Source organism: Gekko japonicus, unplaced genomic scaffold, assembly GCF_001447785.1.
Source record: "Gekko japonicus isolate JY-2015 unplaced genomic scaffold, Gekko_japonicus_V1.1 scaffold760, whole genome shotgun sequence".
Lineage (NCBI taxonomy): Eukaryota > Metazoa > Chordata > Lepidosauria > Squamata > Gekkonidae > Gekko > Gekko japonicus.
The window spans coordinates 773,472-795,343 of record NW_015169798.1 but is presented as its reverse complement, the minus strand read 5'-3'; positions in this window follow the sequence as shown (position 1 = coordinate 795,343).

Genomic DNA, 21,872 nt, shown 5'->3' with positions numbered 1-21,872 from the left:
TATTATTATTATTATTATTATTGATGGCTTATAGACATCTCATAAAATACAAATAAAACCAATCATAATATATAAGCATAAGCATAAATACCAGTCATTTAAAATATAGTTAAAACAGTTAAATACAGTAAAAAACACTGGAACATTATTAAGATAATGGGAGCAAATTATTTATCATATGCCTTAGGTGACCATATAATTCCCATACACACCAGCTTGGGATAATCATTTTGTTCTACAGCAGGTACAGGCTAAGGCCAGGATGCAGGCTGCAAAGGTGGTAGAGCCAGGACCCAGGGACACTCCTCGGTGCATGATGTAGCTCCTTAGTCAAATGCCTGGTGGAAGAGCTCCATCTTGCAGGCCCTGTGGAATTGTAAAAGGTCCCATAGGGCCCTGATCTCTTCCAGGAGCTCATTCCACCAGGATGGAGCCACCACCAAAAAGGCCCTGGCCCTGGTTGTTGCCAGCCTGGCATCCTTGGAGCCTGGAAGGGCCAACCAATTTTGCGCCCCTGAACACAGTGCTCTCCAGGGAACATGTGGGGAAAGGTGGTCCCTTAGGTATGCCGGTCCCTGACCATATAGGGCTTTAAAGGTTAAAACCAGCACCTTGAAGCAAATCTGGTATGCTGTCGGCAACCAGGGCAGTGCCTTCAGTACAGGCTGGATGTGCTCCCGCATGGGAATACTCATCAGCAGCCTGGCTGCCGCATTCTGCACTAGTTGCAGCTTCCGGATTTGAGACAGGGGCAGCCCCATGTAGAGAGCATTACAGTAGTTCAACCTCGAGGTGACCATCACATGGATCACTGTTGCCAAGTCGTTGCATTCGAGGAAGGGAACCAATTGCCTAATCAGCCAAAGATGATAAAAGGCTGACCTGGCGGTGGCTGCCACTTGGGCCTCCATTGTTAAGGAGGCATTCAATAGCACTCCCAAGCTCCTAACCTCTGGCACTGGCACCAACTGTGCCCCATCAAAGGTCCAGAGTGGGATCCCTACCCCTGGACCACCCCCACTCAGGCACAGGACCTCCCTCTTTGTCAGATTCAATTTCAGTTGACTCAGTCTAAGCCAACCAGCCACAGCTTGCAACACCCGGTCCAGATCTTCTGGTGTAGAGTCAGACCGGCCGCCCAACAACAGTTAGAGCTGGGTGTCATCCACATACTGATGTCACCCAAGCCCATGCCTTCGGCCGGGCAATCTGGGCAAACGGGCACATGTAGATGTTAAATAACATCATGGAAAGTACCGCCCCTTGGGGCACTCCACAGATCAGTGGGTGCCTTCGGGACAGCTGGTCCCCTAGTGCCACCCTTTGTCCCCGACCCTGAAGAAAGGATGCGAGCCATTGCAAGGCAAGCCCCTGGACTCCGGTGTCTGATTTTACTTGTACGTAATAACCCATAATAAAAAACAAAATGACAAAAAAAATCTTCCTAAACAATTAAGACAACAAAGATATCCTAGCGTAGGATGAAGCTGCCGAACAAACTTTGTTTTGGGCAAAGGGGAAATTCTTACATTATTTCATCAATTCCATGTGGGGTGCCTCCTGCTCCTACTATAAGAGCTAGTTAGGGTTGCAAGGTACCCCTGGCCACCAGTGAGGGGGGTATGGTTGCCAGCTTCAGGTTGGGAAACTCCTGGAGATTTGGATGTAAGGCTTGGGGAGGACACAGATTCCAGTGGAATACAATGCCATAGAGTATACCCTCCAAAGCATCCATTTCTCCAGGGGAACTGATCTGTGTAGTTTGTGGAGATGAGTTGTAATTCTGGGGGAACCTCAGATCCTACCTGGAGGCTGGCATCCCTAGAGCTAGTGCAGTTTGTATGAGAAACAGAGAGGTCACCAAAATACCTACTAGAGAACAAAAACATAGGACCCAAACTATACGAAACTGTATGAACATTTATAACAGTAATAACAGCTCAATTGAATGTAACATAAGATTTTGCCATAAAATCCTGTACTAGGACAGGAGCAAATATATATAACAACCATTTAGATGTACGGACCCCAAGTACTGACTACTGACCAGGAAATACTTTCTCCCTCAAACATGTACTCAATAAAAACAAATCTAATAGCACCTGGCAGATGTAGATTAATCTATGCAACAGACAATGTTGGTGGCTTTATCACTGCACAACAGTGAGGAGGTTAAGGCTAACAACAACAATAAAAAACCTATTTCCTGTTTATGCAACTACAACTGGAATAGCAGAGCAGTGACCTTAAGGACAAGACCCCACAAACTGCTCGTGTGGAATTATGGATCAGTAAACACAGCTTCAGTTTACTTAAAAAAAAACAACTGGCAGATTGCTGTATTTCACTTTTCAAATTATTAACAATCAAGCCATAACTGAAATATTAATCCTTGAGAGAAGCAATTATCCTTTCTTTTTCTTTCATCCCTTCAAGAAGTCTCTAGCCATCTGTCTTTCTTAAGCAATAGACTATAGACCATGAAAGCACATGGTTTTAACCTATTTCCAGTATCCAGATAAACACTCAAGTGAGCAGTGACTCACAAAAGCTGATACCCTGCCACAAATTTTGCTAGTCTTTACGATGCTACTGGATTCTTGCTCTTTTCTACAGATAAACACTGAAAATAGTAGACAAATAACCATTTCAGTATCCATACAAGGGTGTAACTTACCTATTGCTGTTCTTACCTCAATTTGCTGAAATGAAGCAATGTTCCTTAGTTAAGAATGCACATCATTCCTTATTGATATAGCACGTTCAGCTTCCTTTGTCATACTTAGAATAAAAACTAACAGTCCAACCTCAAGCGGAGTTACACCCTTCTAAAATCACTGACTTAAATTTACTTACAAGGGTTTAAAGTTTCTTAGACTGCAGTGCATTATTGCTAACTGCAGGGATTACTTCAGATACCATAATAAGGATTTTCTAAATGGTCAAGAAGTGATGCTTTATTTGTTGTAGAAGGCTTTCACAGCCAAAGTTCATTAGTTGCTGTAGATTTTTCCGGACTGTACGGCTGTGGTCTTAGCATTGTAGTACCTACTGGGTGTAGTAAATAAGAAGCTAGAGACCAACTGGTGATGAAGGTGCATAGAAAGTTTATATAGATATAATGGTGAATATATACACAGAGATATACAAGCTATCATACAGCATACCGTGCCTTAGTTTGAAAGACTAAGTCCCCACCCAGCTTATCAAGCTGATAGCTAATATACTAAACCCAGCCAATCACTAAAAAGGTGAATTAATTACCGACTCCAGCAATGCCTGATAGAGAACACCTGCTAGTATAACACCTGGCTGTAATCACTTAATCACTAGCATGACAGCTAGGACTGTCAAACAGATCAAACTGATCTAGTAACTGCTTGCTACCTCTAACACCTAGACATATATCTTGATAGTACCTGACGTTTCCCCAGCAGCTATGACTGGCATCCTCAGAGGTATAACACAGAAAAATGTAATCCTCTCTGTGTCAATGTGAGAAGAAAAATGGTAGGAAGGTAATTTATATCTACCCAGGAAGGTGAGCTAGGGCTGAGTCATTATCTTGTAGGAGTCTCCCAGGCTGTGACATGCTAATGGAGGAGCTTTCCTGAGGAGGTCCATATGCAAAAGAACCTCCTCAGGAAAGCCCCTCCATTAGCATGTCACAGCCTGGGAAACTCCTACAAGATAATGACTCAGCCCTGCCAGTCACAGCTGCTGGTGAAATGTCAGGTACTACAATGCCAAGACCACAGCCATACAGCCCGAAAAATCTACAACGACTGATGCTTTATTTATTTTATTAATTTGCAGGCAGCTTTTGGGCTCTATTTAAGGCTCTCAAGGAAGTTCACAAGAATTTTATTTTATTTAGTATTTTTGCATTTATGTGTGTGCATGTGTGTGTATGCCCGTGACTGGAAGTCATGGCGACCCCTGGCGACTCCTACTGGGGCACGGAGGACATTCAGAGAAGTGGCTTGATAGCCTGCCTCTGGCCTCCTGGCTCTGGTGTTCTCTGGAGGTCCCCCATCTATAGGCTTGCCAAGTTCCCCCGGGGGGCGGGGAAATCCCCGCCCCAGAGGCCTGTTCCCCGCTGGCGGCGGATCGGGCCCCAGGGGGGACCCCCATCACGATGTGCACCCCGACGTGCACACTCTATGTTTTCCCCTCTGATGGTCGTGGCCCCACCCCCAGTGTGCCCGGCGTGGTCACATCACTTCCGAGTGATGAGGATGTGGCGTGCGCGTGCTTCTCACACGCGCGTTCCAGCCACCAGCCAGGAGTCCCCCGCTGCGGTGAAGATCGCACTTGGCAACCCTACCCATCTAAATACTTGACAGGGTTGGCCCTGCTTAGCTTCCAAGATCTGATGAGATAGGGCTTGCCCAGTCAGGGTGAAATTCACAAGAATTTAAGAACAATTTAAAACATTTAACAACAGAAGTATATAGAGTAGAGTGGGAGACATTGCGTTGTGCTACATTCTTCATTTCAGCATTGACTGAGTTTCTGTATATTTATTTTGGACTTTAATTCGATTTTTGATTCACTTGCTATTGTAGGTTATTAGTGATTGAAGTGTTGCTCCTTTGGAGGTGTGATATGTTTTGTTGTTTTCAGTCTGATATGATATTTATATAAATGCATATGGTTAAGGTGTGTCTGCTACTCCATTACACAGTTCCTTTTGTGTTGACAGTTTCGTACTGTGTATTTTCCCTTTTGTTTTTGGCCCTACTGGCAGTTGCAGCAGCAACAGGGAAAGAACACAAGCCTGTCTTCGTGTGGAAAACACCAAATGACTACTAGTAATACCAGCAAGAAAATCTGCAAGAGTTCTCAGGAAAACTTTGGGAGCCACCCTTCTCTAGGGGCAGGTTATTTTAATAGGATCCCCACTGTGGCAGGGGAAATATGCTTAAATTCCACTGGGTCAACAAATGTCCCATGAGTTAATCTCTTGTGCATCCCTCATCTGATGACTGTCATCTTGCACGGAACACCAACACCAGATCCAAGTAATTACTGGGTGTGTGCATGCAGCCAAATACTGAGACAGCCCTACAGTTGTCATTACAGCCATGACATCTTGATGTGTTCCAGGCAGCAAGGACTCAACACAGAAAACTGAAATCCCTCAAGATAAAAAGCCAGGAGTTTCCCACACACACCATAGGCAAGCTGAGGAAGGAAAACTGTTGGGCAGCAGGGTGGGGAGTTCGGCAAAAGAACCCCTAACTGGCCTTGTGATCCCAGCCCCAGGTACAAATCCTCATAATTAATTACTATAATACATCATGCCTGATGGTACTGCAGTAGTCTGTGGCACACACACCCCCAAAAATAAAAAACACTGAGTGAAAATTCTTCTCTGGAAGCATAATGATTCAGTTACTGCCATGTACATGAAAGACATGTCAATTGATATCGATGCTTCAAAAATGTTTAGAAAATGGAAGTATCCTTTCAACAATGTTTTAACTACTCTGAGTGTATTCTTGAAGTAGCTTCTAAAAAAAGAAATGGGATGTGAAGTCTCAAAACCACTTACAAATCCAAAATTCAACCCAGAAAGACTTTCAGTCTCTCTTCCCTGATATATAAAGGCTGGTTGAGGCAAGATGCTTTGGCTGGCAGAGACTTTCTGTCTTATTACTTTACTTGTCCCGAACCTAATGTCTGTGCCTGAATCCACATTCCAGGGATGACACCTGGCATAAATTAAGCTCTGACTGTATGAAAAAAAGCACGATGGAAATTAGTTCAGGGCAGAATGGGCTTGTTAGAAATAATTATTTGGATTAACATTCTTTCATTCCAGATTCATTAATCTGACATGAATACCATAACCTAATAATTGTGTCCAAAGTCTGTAGTAAAACTTACAGTTTGTTACCAGTGACACCATTGTGTGAGGTTGTGAACACAAGTTAGAGGGAAGTATGCCACGGTGATTACAATTTGTACTAGAAGATGCTCCAGGAACAATTAGGAATGAAACAGCACGAACATGTCAACATCTCAGTGCCTAGGAGATAATTGCTGATCAAGCAGAATTATTTAATTGCCAGGCTACTTACTTCACTAAATTTAGTCTGTTGTCCATACAGTTTGTGATAATTATGGCATAAGGGAAAAGAAAGACTTCCTACTCTTTCCAAGAATGTTTAGAGCATTCAGATGGTCAGTGAACTTACAGTCCAGATAAAGTAGCCTGATGGCTTTTACAAGCATGAATATAAAATGGAATATTACTACCATTTGCAAGATCTTTGGAATAGTGAGAAGCAGATAATTTTAAAACTAGTTTTAACCACCATGACTATTAAAAAATATCAGGGATGGCATCAGTATACCCTGAGGTGAGGCAGCTACTAAGGCCCAAGGCTTCCACAGTGTGGCCCACTGCTCATTGCTGACCACTAGCTTGCTTGTGAGCCCTCCTGCCACTCATGCTTCCTGCCACACACACCTTGACCAACTCTGCCAAGGAAAAGGCATCCAGTGGTGCAGGGTGGTGATACCCCCAGCAACACTGCTCCTGGCAGGCTTGCCAGCCCCCAGGTCTGGGCAGGGGATCCCCCAACTTTCCAGGCTCCTCCCTGCTGCTGGCCACCTGGCCGGTGGGGGGGGGAAGCCCTACCCCAACAGCCATGATGTGCCTTTATATCTCAGCAGGACATTTTAGAAGAAGCTGCATGGGGGGCAGCGAGCGGGCATGAGCCACATGGATTTTCCAGGTGAGTGTGTGAAGTGTGTGAGAGAGGAAGAGAGCACAGTCCCTCTGTTTGTTTGGCAATTGGTCTCAGAAGTCGTGTGTATAGTAAAATGAATAGTAAAGAGTTAACTAGAATCTGATTATGGGTCGGAGGAAAACGCCACCCCTAGACTGCTCTCTTACTTACTTCCATTTTTCTGTGTAGTCTGAAGAAGTTAGTTGAAATTAGGGTTGCCAACCCCCCCGGTCCCCCCGTTTTTTGGGGGGTTCTACCCACCGCCGGCCAGAGGGCTGGCGGGGGAAGCCCCACCCCCAACACCCACAGCCACCCATCTCTCTCCCTTTAAGGGTGTGCAACCCGTGTTTCATCCCAAGCGCGAACTCCGCAAACTTGCAGGGAAAAGCCAGCTTCGTTCTTAAAAGGGAAACGCAGCTTCTCTTAAAGGGGAAACGCCGCCTGCTGGCTACTTTAAGTGCAGGGAACTGCTGTTTCTGGAGATCCGGCGCATGGCGGGGGGGGGCGGCAGACGTCCCCAACATGACATCATCACGTTGGGGATGCCCCACCCCTTCCAGGAACGCCCCCAAAGTCCCCCGGTGGGGGTGGAAGATGGACTTGGCAACCCTAGTTGAAATAAAGCAGATTGTTACATTCAGCAACTCCCATGAGTAAAGTGATTTGTACCATTGCCCCAGTGAGATCACAAAAGTGTGGGCTTCCAATTGTTTGTGTTTGGGAAAGTATTCATTGTTTATCTTGGGTGCTTTGTGAGTGTGAGTATGTGTACCTCTGAATAAAACTATGCTTGGAAATGCTACCAAAGGCTGACAAGGACCCTGTGGGGATATGAAAAGTATACTTTCATTTAGTGGATGTGCAGCTGCTGGGGAACCCTTTGAAGGCAAAAAAGAGGATGAGGAAATGAAGACTGTATTCGGGGGAACTGCACTACTGTATTTTTATTTTTATTTTTTTTAGGGAATGGGAAAGTCTCCAGGCTCCACCCCCAAAGTCCACAGGTATTTCCTGAGTTGGACCTGGCAACCATAAGTTCCTGGACACCCACCAGTGAAGGATGTGTGAGTGTTGGGAAGACTAGGAAGTACGGTTGCCAGGTCTGGGTTGGAAAATACCTGGAGACTTTGGGGGTAGATCCAGGAGAAGGCGGGGTTTGGTACAATGCCATAGAGTCCATCCTTCAAAGCAGCCATTTTCTCCAGGGGAGCTGATCTCTGTCAGATGGAGATCAGTTGTAAAAGCGGGAGATCTCCAGGCCCCACCTGGGGGCTGGCAACCCTACTAGGAAGTGAGTGAGAGGGTGGGGGCAGATGTATGGGTGGAAGGGCATGCAAAGCATCTAGGGAGAGAGGGGTGTGTGGGGGTGCAACAACAGAAGGCAAAGGAAGACAGGGAGCCCTACTCACACGATACCCAGGGCCCACCAAAACCTGGAATCGGCCCTAGTGAAAGGCATATCAAAGCTTCATTAAATCTCAGTTCCCACTTCCCATTAGCTAATAATTCAAAATGTTGCATACACATTACAAGCTAAACATACTGTTATGTAGGGGTCAAAATTTGATTGAATTCAAAATTGGATTTAATTCAACCCACACTAGGGGAGTCGGGCAACTGGCAAGAGGTGGGGGGAGGTGGGAACTTACCGGGGGTGATAGTTGTCCCCACACAATGACACAACTGGAGGTTCCATGTAGGTATCATGGTCAGCAGCTGAAAGACCTGTCCTCCATGAATTTGTTTAATCCTCCTTTAAAGCTGGTTGTGGTATGGTGGATGTGGGATAACTGAAAACCTGAACTGGTACACATCTCAGATACTGAACAACTGCCATAAAATATATTCCTCATAATTTCAACCTGTTGATTGACCATGCAGTCCTAAACAGAGTAAAACCTTTCAAATCCCATTGACATTTTTAGGTGTCCCCGGGCCCCCTTGGTGGGCGCACGGGGGGGGGGGGAACGCCAGAAGGGATTCTTGTCTAGGGTGCAAAATAAGCTGGGGCCGACCGTGCTTCCAGGCGCTGCTGCTTGTGACCATTCCAAACTCAAGCGCTCGGGGATGAAGGGGGCGACGGCGGGGGGGGGATGGCAGGAGGCTGAAATCCCTTTAATTGTTCCCCGACCTCTACATGAAGACTGCAGTCAGCCTGGCTCGCCTGGCAGGTTTTTCCGGCAGGCTGAGGGCTGCTTTCAGGCAAATTCGCACTGCAGCAGTCACCCATCTGACCTCCTTCGATTTTTCTCTGAACAACAGACGTCCAAGGCTTCCCCCCCCTCCCCAGACGTCGACAGAAACCTCCTCGACAGCTTTCCCCAAGAGCAAAGCGGGGTGGCCGGGTAGTGCGGCTTTTGGGAGTTCGTCCAAATAGCAGAACAGCTGACAAGGAGCGCTTCATAAAAGCTTGACCTCAAGCTACTCAGGGAGTCCTTGATGGCAGAGTGCCCGGGGGTCACTCTCGTCCAGGCAGGCCTCCTCTTCCAGCTCCTCAGTGTGTGGGTGACGATGGGCAGATCTGACTCTCAGGGCTGGTGGGAGGCTGCAGAAGCCGCCCCTCCACCGCCACCCCCTGGTGGCCTCCAGCAGCAGCTTGCCCTCCTCCTCCTCCTCCTCTTCATGCAGTCCCCGCCCTGCTTGCCGCTGGGGCCCCCGCTGCCCAGCACTGCCGCCCCCGTCACCCCCAAGGGTGCCCCTCACCACTGCTCGTGCCCCACCGAGCCACAATTGACCTGACTGCCACCACTGCCTGCCGCACTAGCCACCTGCTCCCGCACTCTGACTGGCTACCTTGGGGCTCGCATTCCCATTGGCTTTAAACGCCTTTCTCTCTTTAATTGTCTTTCTCTCTTCACTTCCCTCACCAGCCCACTGGGAGCTGGGGGTGGGGCTTGCCACCGCCACCATTTTCCCCGCTCCTGGGCTGCCGGAGCACCGCTCCAGCCCGCGCTGGTCCCAAATGACCCCTGGTTGTGGGGCTACCATGAAAAAGGCCCTCTCTCATGTACTCACCAAATGAGCATCTTTAATTGATGGGACAGTCAGGCGGACCTCTCCCTGCAACAGGGCCAAGGCCTTCTCGGTGGCGGCTCCGTACTGGCGGAATGAGCTCCTGGAGGAGATCAGGACCCTGCGGGACCTTTTACACTTCCGCAGGGCCTGTAAGACGGAGCTCTTCCACCAGGCTTTCGATTAGGAGCTGCCTTAAACACTGAGGAGTGACCCTGTGCCCTGCTTTTACCACCTTCAGTCTATCTCAATGCATAAATTACTTGATCAAATTGAGCCGATTTGAGAATACCAACTAAGTAGTGGTACAGTTGGATTTAGGAATCTCTGCTCTGCACTTTAATTGTTTCCGGCACTTTCGAAAATGGATACTGATTGTTTATGGTTGTTTTATGTATGTTTTTAGTTGTATTTATATATGCATTTTATGTAAGCCGCCCTGAGCCCACCTTGACAAAAAGGGAAGGGTATAAATTGGACTAATAAATAAATAAAATCTTAATTCCTGGGCAGAAATGTCTGGGAGAAGCCAGTCTTTCAAATACACCAGTCCCAAGCCATATACAGCTTTAAAGGACAAGCATCTGTTTGAAGCATCCATCTGCACTCATAAGAGCTTGAAATTTGTAGTTGTTTGCTATGAAAGTGCTTGATGAAATCTATTAAATTCATGGGGTGTTAAGACTGTCAAGGGCAATAGCTTCCTATGCCCACCCCACAACTAACAGAAGAAATTACACAAAATAATATACAACAAATAATTTGTATTTTATTGGACAAAGTAGCATAATTTATCCAACTTGCATGTTTTATATATCTTTCCTTGATTTCTTTAGTGCAAAGTATGCAAGCCCTGCTTTCTAAGACAACTTAATGTGCTTTGGCTGATGATGCACATTTGTTATTTTTGAAGATAAAGTAATTTCTATGAAGGAATGAGGACATGGGAAGGAGCAGCAGAACAGCACAACTATAGAAAATATCCACATTGGCAGAATTGGAGAAGAGATGGTGGGGACCATACTTTAGCCCCCTCTCCTGCTGTGTCCCAGGAGGAGGAAGTGACAGAAACAGTGAGCTAAACAATATGGGAGCTAAACATTCACTCCCCCCCTCCCGCCCTACACGTAAAGGCGAATGAATACCAAATCCTGGTTCTTTTCAAAATCTCTGGCACATTTAACAGAAGCCATGGGACTTTTTAAAGGAGGGTATGCACAACATGTGACCTGATCACCAAGTTGAATACAGCTCACCAGTCAAGGATTATGGTCTGCCAGAACCTTGACAACCCTCCTGGGTTTTGTGGTCCCAGCAGGCAACGAAAACAGGAGGCTTATTGAACAGCTGCACGTTCAAAATGCTGGGTCACAAACTGTGCAACCGGATTCAAATTATGTACTATCGATGTCATTTAAAGATACAGTTGGATTTGGGCTAGTGATTTGGAAAACAACTTGGATTTGGTTATTCCAGTTTCCATCCCATGCTGATTAATCTAAAATAAAGGACACACCATTGTGAATACCTGTCTTTGGAGAATAACTACACATTAATTTGATCTGTAGAGAACGTCAGTGCCCTTCTTGTCTGTACAATGGGAGCTATACAGCTGTTCTCAATTCTCTCCCCATCCTGATTTTCATGGCTATTGTAAGGAAACTCAGCCATATATGTGCGCGCACCACAACCAACTGATGCCAACACATTTGAACTTTTCACCATTTAAACTCTTGTACCAGAGTTTTAATGGTGAAATGTAAATTCTCTCTTTAGTTCTCCCTGGAACAAAACAAGTGGTACCTAGGGTTTCCAAGTCCAATTTTCTCCCTAGCGGGGGAATTAGAAGCCATTCCAGGAGGGGGCGTGGCCTCCAAATTGGGCAACCCCTGCCAAACCAGGAGGTCTGGCAACCCAGAAACAGAAGTATAGCATATAAACTATGAACAAGTCTCAGCAATCAGCCCCTTTCCCATTAGCCCCTTTTCCGGACCAGGCTCACTATTTATCTTCCTGGTTTTTAATACCTGATGCATTTGCTCCAGGCTGATGTACAAAAAAAGACCCACTGGCTTTTTGTTTAACACTGTCCATGTACTGTCTTGCTCTGGTACTACTTTTACCATCTGGAGCATCTTTTCTGCAACCTTCTGCTTCATTGACTTTCCAACTTAAAATAAGTCCTGGGGGAAACTGCATCATTTCTCTCATTCTCACCATCTGTTAGGTTATTGTATTTCGTGAAATCAAAATGAACAGTCTAAAATTTGTATTTTTAAGTTAGAAAAGCAGCAAACAAGCATTTCATATTTCATTGCTGCTTGCAAATCTGTGCAGAAAATTTGACAAACTTTGTCCATTAGGTTTGTTAGCCTTTTATCTCTTCTCTTCTTTGGAAGTATACAAATCTCATAAGCCAGAAAACAGTTAATCACATGGGAAAAATCAAATATTTTACCTTTACTGCTTCCAGATGACTCACTCTCTTGCTACCCCGTAAGTATTAAGGACAACACTGGTCCTCTTTGGCCAGCCAATAAGGAGCTAGATATGCATAAACTTTGACTTGGTTCATTACAAGAACAATATAGAAAGTTTTTTTAAAAATGTTCACAGAGGATCATAATGTTGCAGGTACTTTTTTTTTTTTTTAAATCAGCCTTCTCTGTTCAGTGCTGTGTATTTCCCAAAAGCAAATTGTAGAAGCAGTAATGCTCTAGTGATTATGGTGTTGTTTTTTTAAAAAATAGGAACAGATGAGCTGGTATTAAAAAACAAATTCTTAGTCACCTAGCATAATTGCTTAATAACAAAGCAAAGCTTTTTGTTAATCCATAATAATTGAATGGTTTTATTCAAAGGAAAGAACCAACAGATACAAGGATAGGCTCTTTCATCAGTTATCCTGTTGTAAAGGGACACAGACTTTCCCACTGAAGAAGATAATATGGCTCATTGTTTGAAGAGGAAAGAACCTTCAATTACTGCCTAAGGCTTTTTACGGTTCTTCCTGCGGCTTAAATGGTAACATATTTCAAATATTTGGAGGCAAACTCTGTCTTCCTAGACGCTCCGGGCCAGAATCCTATGCATTTTATTTGTACAACTCACAACTACCTAAGTATTTACAACACTGTACTCACATGAAATGTGTTGCCACACTCCGAGAAGCAGCAAATCTTCACAGCCATGTGTTTGCCAAACATCATCCAGCTTTAGAGTCTAAGCAACAAATGAAACACAACAGCAAGGACAGCTGGACTAAACAGAACTGCGCCTAGTGCCATAATAGGGCAGCACAATTTACATGTCAATAGAAGAGTCCCCAGGGCCCATCAGGTTATAAAGAATCAGGGTCCAGCCGGACAGACCCCACTCCTGCTTTTCAAACCAAATGTGATTAATCCTCAGGAGAAATCTATGCTATTGTAAGCCATAAAAAGTATTAACAAAAAATGCTCTTAAAACACATTGCTTGTTTACAACTTTTAATCTTGAATTTTCTAAAAGGAGGTGTTTGAACCCTACTTTGAGTTTACAGCCCTCCTGACACACACTCGAAACATTTTCTGTAACTGTCAGATGATCCTGTTTCAGATCACCCTCCAAATGTTTGTTTGGATGACCATATCAAAACTGGGCAAGCTATGGTTACCAGTACACTGAGTTCTGCCAAAATATGGTTCGCAAGTCTTCTTCAAACCAGAGTGTCAAACCATGGCTTGGAGATAAGAGCTCACCATAGGTTGTTTCCAAATTATGGTGTCACAGCAAATTATGGTTAGAGGAACCTACCACAACTAACCTAGACATGGAGGAAGGAACTGGCATGCAAGACAGCTTAAAAGGGAGAGCGCTTGTTCATAATAGCAAGTTTCCAATAAGGACAGTTTGGAACATAATCTCTCAGCTAGATACGTTGCTGACCTCCAGGAAGATCCTGGAGATCTCCTGGAATTACAACCGACCTGCTGACTACAGAGATTAGATCACCTGGAGGAAATAGTAGACTTTGGAGAACTCTATGCCACTGTGGTTCCATCCTGCCCTCCCAGGCTCCACCTTCTCAACTTCCAGAAATTCCCCAAACTGGAGTTTGCAACCCGAGAGCTAGGCCCTAGTTCTGTTTGCCATGCAATCCTACTAAAAATGTTACGCAAAAGGGCATTGCATCCCCCATCCAAAACTAGACATGTATCAACAGCTAAAACCTTGCTAATAGTGTTGTGTGTCATCAATAGCTAAAACCAATAGTGGCAATTTTCCACTATTTTCGTTGCCCTTTTGCGGTTTTCTATCCAAGCTATCTACAGTCCCATTAAAGTCTCCGGCCATTATGACTTGATCATAAATTTGTTCTTGTACTTGTTCTTTTAGATCCTTAAAAAATTTCTCCTTTGCTCCATTGGGTGCGTATAAATTGATCAACAATGTCTTTTTCTGCTGAATCGTCACTTCCACACCCACATATCTTCCCTCCTTGTCTTTAAAAATTTCTTTAGGCTGCAATTCATTCTTTACATACGTCACAACTCCTTTCTTCTTGTTCGAGGCCGAAGAATAAAATTCTATTCCAAATATAGCATTTTTTAAGTATTTTACATCTTGTTTTCTGATATGAGTTTCTTGCAAGCATATCACATTACATTTTTGTTTTTGTATCCAATGATTGATTCTTTTCCTCTTGTTTGGTGAATTTAATCCATTTACATTCCATGACAACAATTTATAATCCATTATGCGTTTTGATTTAAAGGTCTCCAAAGTCATCTAAATTGTCCCCCTTGAATTTGTAATAATCATTTAACGATCTGATCAGAATCCTCCCTCCTTTGTAGGTAAAAGATAAACTCTGCGGAATTTCCCACCTGTACCTAATGTTCAAAGCCTTCAGTTTATCCGCCAAAGGTTTATACCTTTTTCTGTCTTGAAGTATTGCTCTTGGGAGTTCTCTCATCACCATGATTTTGTTTCCTTCCATTTCAAACGGAACAGTAAATTGTTTTTTAAAAATATCTTCCGTTGTTGTTCTTGTTACAAATTGTACAATTACATCTCTTGGTAAATTTTTCTTTTCCGCAATTCTGGAGTTCACTCTGTAAATTAAGTCAAAATCTGAATCCATTGTCCCTTCATCTTCCCCCAAAAATAATGTTATGGCCTTCATCATTTCCTCTCTTATATTTTCTTTTTCTTTTTCTTTGATGCCTCTAAATCTCAGATGAGTTTGCATCCTCCTGAACTCCATCATTGTTTCAGATCTTCTTAGTTGCTGAGTCAAAGAATCTTGATTCATTTCCATTTGTTGTATTTTTCTTCTGTCTCTGTTGCCTTGGTTGCAGTAACTTGCATCTCTTTTTTGACTCCTTCCATTTCTTGCTTGATTGAAGTTATTTCTGATGTAACCAGTTCCTTTATTGCTGTTATATTTTTTCCCTGGACTTCCTCAAGTTGTTTCAGGTGAATCTGAGTTTGCTTTGCCATTTGAACCTCCAGTTGCTTTTCCATTTGCGCTTCCAGTTGTTTTACAATCTGAGTCCCTAGTTGTTTTTCTATCTGTTCCCCCATAGCTTGGATTGCATCTGTCATCCTTTTCTCCATCGCTTCCATAGCAGCTTGCATCTCCTTTTTCTCCCTTTCCCTTGACATTTTGGGGGTTGATGTGGAACCTGTCCTTGATCTCACGACTGGTCCAACTGCAGGGTCTGAATCAGATCTTTTCTTTCCCCTTCTAGTCTCCGTTTTGGCGATTTCAATACTGTGCGCAAAATCACAAATAAACAGTCTTCCCTAAATGGTAAACTGTAAATCAGCCGTGGCCCTCTATTTGCGCTCTTCAAAGGCACTCAGAAAGATGTTTAAAAAGTAGTTTAAGTTGAAGTCCTCAAAATGTCGGGCGCAACTTCTCTATGGTAATCTAGTGTAGAGTAGGTCAGATTTCAACTCTGCAGGTCCTGTCTGTTCGCATATACTCACATCCGGTCCTGCACTTTAAAGAGTCCGACTTTCTTCCTGTTGCTTACTGCCCGTCTAGGATTTCTACTTCCTGCTCTGCCAACTCGGAACTCTTCTTTCGTTACACTAGCCTGCTCTTCCCGCGGTACTGCTCTTCCCCATGGTACTGCGCTTGAATTTTATGCATGAATGAATATATCCTCCTTAAAAGAAGCTTTTCTAGGAAAACATCTATCAGACTTCCACTATGGATATGAGAAAGAAAATGCACATGTCTGGTTAAGAGAACAAGCTTTACCCAAACAATTATCATTATGCATTACAAGACCTACCACAGAACATTAAGTCAGACACATAAATGGGTTGCAAAAATGGAGCTTGAAATACTAATGGCTTTTCAGCATGAGTATAGTATTTGTACTGGTCTACTGCAGCATGCCACCAAAAGAAAAAAGTGTAATGGTTAAAAAGATACCTCTATTATGACTTTATAACATCAAAGTATTTGTATTATCACCAGTTTTGCCATTATGATTTCTGAGGAACTTTCTGTCCTATCCAACAAGAATACTTAATTGCACTTCATCTTGTTGGTCCTGCCACCCCAGAATAAGCTTTCAACAAAATTCCCTTCATATTCACACATTCCCTTGCCCTATCATATTACTCAAGTTATTCATTGTTCTTTGCAAAAAAAACCCAACCCAACTTGCATTAAAGTATGACCTGGGACTCATCTTAAAAATGGGGGGGGGGCAATGCACTCCCAGGCAGGAAGCAGTGGCAGGAGGGAGTTCAGCATTCCTTCCACCCTATGCAGTGATCACAATATAAGAATGATTTTAAAAAAATAAATAATAATATCAAAATAACTTTAATAGTATGATGATGGAGGTGCTGATCCAAAGTTTTCACCTAGGACAAGGGAATGTGTGAAACTAGGTGACTGAAAACTTGTTTTGGGGTGCCAGAATCAGTGTTCAGACCAACACAAGTGCCTTGGGGATCTCCTGGACTTAGAGCAGGACTGGGAGAAATCATGCTGTGATTATTTCAATAACTTAAGGAGATCCAGGAGGTGGTCCTACTTTGGACATGGGGTTCCACAAATGTTTCATCTCATCGCCTGTGCTATTTACCCTTACTTAAAAGTGCTGGGAGAGACCATTCAGAGGACTGGGGAGTGCAGCATCATCCGAATGTAAATAACACTACCTCTAATTCATTTTTTCATTCAATCCTAATGACAGTGTGGATATACTAAGCCATGCTTGGAACCACATTGGCCTGGACAGGAATGAGCAAACTGAATTAAGACAACCCAAAAGCAATATTGGCAGGGAAAGCAAATAGGTCTGCCAACCTCCCAGTGGTGGCTGGAGATCTCCTGCTATTACAACAGTGGCCAAAAACCAGGTACCAACAGAAGGCCAGAACTCCAGAAGCCCTCACACTGTTGCCCCCCAAGCACCAAGAATACAGGGCAGAACTCCCCCAGACATAGCATTCCATCTATACCTCGTGGCTAATAGCCACAGATGGACCTCTGCTCCATATGCTTATCCAATCCCCACTTGAAATTGTCTGTGCTTGTAGCCGCCACTTCCTGAAACGGTGAATTCCACATCTTAATTACTCTTTGGGTGAAGAAGTACTTCCTTTTATCTGTTCTAAGTTTACTGCTCATTAATTTCATTGAGTGCCCATGAGTTTTTGTATTGTGAGAAAGGGAGAAAAGTACTTCTTTCTCTACCTTCTCTATCCCATGCATAACTTTGTAAACCTTTGTCATGTCACCCCTCAGTCATTGTTTCTGCAAGTTAAAGAGCCCTAACCTCTTTAACTCATTTCCAGGCAACAGAAATCAGTTCACCTAGAGAAAACTTTGGAAGCTAGTCTATGGCATTGTACCTAATTGAAGCCCCTCCCCCAACCCCACCCTCCTCAGGTTCCACCCCCAAAATCTCCAGGTATTTCCCAACTCAGAGCTGGCAACCCTAGATGTAGATAATCTTGGACGTGATATCCTTTCTCTTTGTGGTTTCCTCATTACTAAAGTTTAGACTTCATATTCCTCCAAGCAGGAACCTTTCCCCCATTCTCCTGCACTTACCTGACTCTGAAGTACCACATACATGGATGGCACTACGTAAATATAGCACCACAAAAGCATAACGTAACACCGTGCTGCAGGATATGCATCAGCACACATGTTAAGCCAGCATGTGGACATTCTCTTTGCACCTTGGAAAGTTTCCTTCCAAGATTCTCTGGCTCCGATCACACCACCGAGGAAATGCGGGCGAGAAGCAAGGCTGTTTGCCCCGGGGTGAACTGACGCGCGTTTGCACAATCAGACTTCTGCCCGCCTGCTCCGCAGTTCCGAATACTACTAACCTTTCCCCGGTGGCTTTTTGCGACGCTCCTGCGGCTCCAGGACGCGGGACAGATTTGTCTGTCTGATCTCGTCCCTTTAATCCGCGGGGGAATCATATGTGTGCCGCAGCTTCCGCTCCGTATGATCGCAGCCTCTCTTATTCTCAGAGCACATCTGTTTACAAATCCCAAGAGCTAATTTTGATAGATGATTATTATTTACAGTGTGCTTAGTATATTACCAAGTGTGATGCCCTCTGGGGGCAAGGGAGCATCATACTTGGGGTCCATGAGGTCTTGAAAACATCAGCCCAGTCACGCTTCCTTGCGCAGATTTTTTTTTAATTTTCAGTTGACTGCTCCAGGTACCCAAAGGTATGGTTATCTTCACCCACCTCAGGGTTACAATAGTTTACAAGGAAGAGCCACAATAAAGCAGCCTGCCTCTTTGCCTAGGAACCTCCCTGAGGCATTCTGCTTCTTCTCTGGTGGCAGCGGCTGCTGCTTCCTACTTTTCCTCCAGGCAGGTTTGGCTTTACATTCTGCTCCTGTGCTTTCTCCTTCCAGACAACATCCAGCACTTTCCTCTTCCTGACCATTTATAGCCCCAACGCCATACCTGTTCTTGTGTTAAGCTCCACCCTCTTCTCTGTTACCTGTGCCTTAGTCCACCCCTGTTCTCCAGAGCCATACCCTGATTTAAGCCACCTAGGCCTAGACAGCCATTGATGCCTTGCCCAGTCTTCTTGCCTTCTGAGCCTCCCTGAGGCAGACTGCCAGGCCCAAAGCTGCATTGTTGCTGAGGCTACTATGGCTGTACCCTCCTGCTCCTTGTCCCACTCTGCTCCACCCAACCTGGAGGGTAAATGCTGGAGGGTTGCCCACCTCCAAGTGGTACCTGGAGATCTCCTGGGATTACAACTGATCTCCAGGAATCAGGGATCAGTTCACCTGGAGAAAATGGCTGCTTTGGAAGATGGACCCTACCTTTTTTACACCCTACTGAAGTCCTTCCCCTCCCCAAACCACACCTCAAGCTGTGCCCCCTAAATCTCCAGGTATTTCCCAACTCAGAGCTGGCGACCCTATACCACCCAGCTGAGTCTTACTGCTAGGCCCAGGGATGTGTCCTGTCCTGTCAGGTCAGTTGTTGCCATGTAGCCCATCACACCGAGTGACAACAAAAAGTACTGCACTAGAACCAAATTATGTGAAACTTCATGAGTGTGAAATACCTTATATTATAAAGAATAATCCACTGTAGAATTTGCAAGAAGGCTTTCCTTAAATATCCACATTTATTTAGTTGTATTAGAATTTATAAGAAAAAAGCAGTTGCTCACATTTCTTCCTTGTGTCTCCCTTTTCCTGGTTGTTTCTCCCAAGGCTGAAATTTGAATGTAAGCACCTCAGGACTGGATTTAGTCCCTTTGTTTGTGTCATTTTGTAAAGCACAATGCACGCTGATGGTGTTATATAAGCCACATTACAATTTCTTGGACATTTAAATCAAATCCAGCATCAGTCCCTAATTCAGGCAACATCATGAGTGTGCGTTAGCAGTTTGCATCTCCAAACTGGTTCCTGTTGTTGCTCCTGGTTCAAAAAGGTCATGATGGGTCACAAGAATGCTATTACATCCACTAACTAACTCATCAGAAGAAAGCAGTGGAGGGCTTGAGATTTATGTGTCAGTAAAAAGATCAGGTTTTACAAGGTCCTTCACAGCTAAATGCCCTTTATTCCAAAGCATTAAGAGCATTTCAACCATTGTATTTCTCCCACTCCACTGTCCACAGGACCTCACACACACATGTGTTTTAGAGTTCTGAAAGAGAAATTATTTTCTTGGTGACACAGCAGTGAAAACAGGGAAGCACATTTATAAGAGAGGCCTGCTTCTTAGCAAATCAGGTTTCCTTCCCATGATATTTGTTCAGCAGCCTGAAGCACAAATCACCTGAATGACAAAAACTGTAATTAGATACATGTATTATGTGCAAAACACTGGTATAAATCCATGTTGATATACAATTATGGCACAGTTTCACTGTAACTCATGTTACAAAGACTGAGCTATTAGCACAAGTGGAAGCTTGGAAAGCCATGGAAGAGGACATGTCAGGGACTGGAGCCCTCCCCTGACTCAACTCTGCATGGGACAACCAACTCAAACGCGGGGAGAGGCCCATCTCATTGCACTCAGGAGCCGGAGAGGGTTGTATCACAGGCAGGAAACTGCAACCCAACCACTGCAGCAGGAGAGAGCCAGAGGATGCCACAGGAGGCAACTGTGGCGAGCGAGGCCTAGGCAGGATGGCTGCAACCATGGAGGACATCATCAGTGAGTGCTGCCCACCACAAGGCCTCAGAAGACCTGCGCCAGCAGAGCAAGTGCCTAGCAGGGCAGGAGAGGCTGACAGCAGACAAGATGAGGAGGAGAACCTTGGCAGTGTGCTGGAGGTGAAGCACCCTGCTGGGGCTTAGGTCCAGAGACTGGGCTGAGCCCCGAGGGAGAGGGGGGTCAGAATGGCAGGGTCCTAGCGAAGATGGGAAACTGTGAAAAGGAAGCCCAGGGGAGAATTGCTGGAAGCATGAGGGCGGGGGGGGGGACTGGCACTTCCACAGCCATTATATCCTCCTATGAGGGGTATGGTGGGAGGGGTGTGGACTAGGTGGTAGGGATGCCAAGTCCCCCTGGGGGGCGGGGAAAACCCCGCCTGGGAGGCCCGTTCCCCGCCGCTGCTGGATTAGGCCCCCGGGGGGAACCCCACCCCCAAAGCATGTCACATGGAAGTGACGCAAGCACGTCGGGGACTCTCGGAGCAAGGCTAGACTCCCCCGCTCCGGAACAGGTAAGCACTTGGCAACCCTACTAGGTGGGGGGGCAGAACAGGAGGAACCTATGAAATGGTCACCCCCACATGAATGAATGGGTTAAGCTGGGCTCAGACTGGAAGGCAAGAGAGAGCGCATACTCTAGAGACAGCCCAGGGGAAGGAGGAATTGGGTGGCTTTGGGTTCATACTCTGACTAGGAAGGTAGCTGAAGGTGGAAATCCCGGATCATTTGATAGCTGTCACTGGGCATCTTGCTGTGGACCTTGCACAGCAGCAGAGAACCTGGCTGAGGACTGGCAAAGGCAGAGTTGGAAGGGCTCAACAGAATCACCACAGGGGTTTTCCTCCTACATACACAGAACTACACCCAGGGGAGGGCTAGGATCACAATCATGGAGGGGGAGAGATATTTTACCGTACAGCACTCACATTTAAAAAAAGTTTTATAGGAAGAAAGATATTGACAAGAGCTAATTGATAAAGCTACAGATATTGGCTTTGTTCAGCAGAACTGCCAGCAGGAGCTGGCAACTGGCGGAAGTCTGGGGGTATGGTAGGGCACAATTGGGTGACAGCATTATGTGACTTTGTGAGGAAACCATAGAGTTTCTGGTGATTCCTGGAGCAATGTGACATCAATTCCAGGTTGTTTCTGAAAGTGACACAACACCATTGCTCCTCCTGACGGCCTTCTGAGTACCAGCAGGCAACAGGAGCTGGGGGCGGGAGACCTCCCACACCCAGCAGGCGAACAGCCAGCCTAGTCTTCACCTCAAAGATCATCTCTTCATGAAAATACAAGAGTTAATCACAGGAAAAGTCTTGCAGGCTCAGGAAGGCCGCATTAACTGAGAGCAGGATGAAGGTTTTTGCAGTTATTTCCGGAAACAGCTGAAATGCATGAGTGAACTGACTTGCTGACTGAAAAGGTTTTGAAGAATTATGTCCA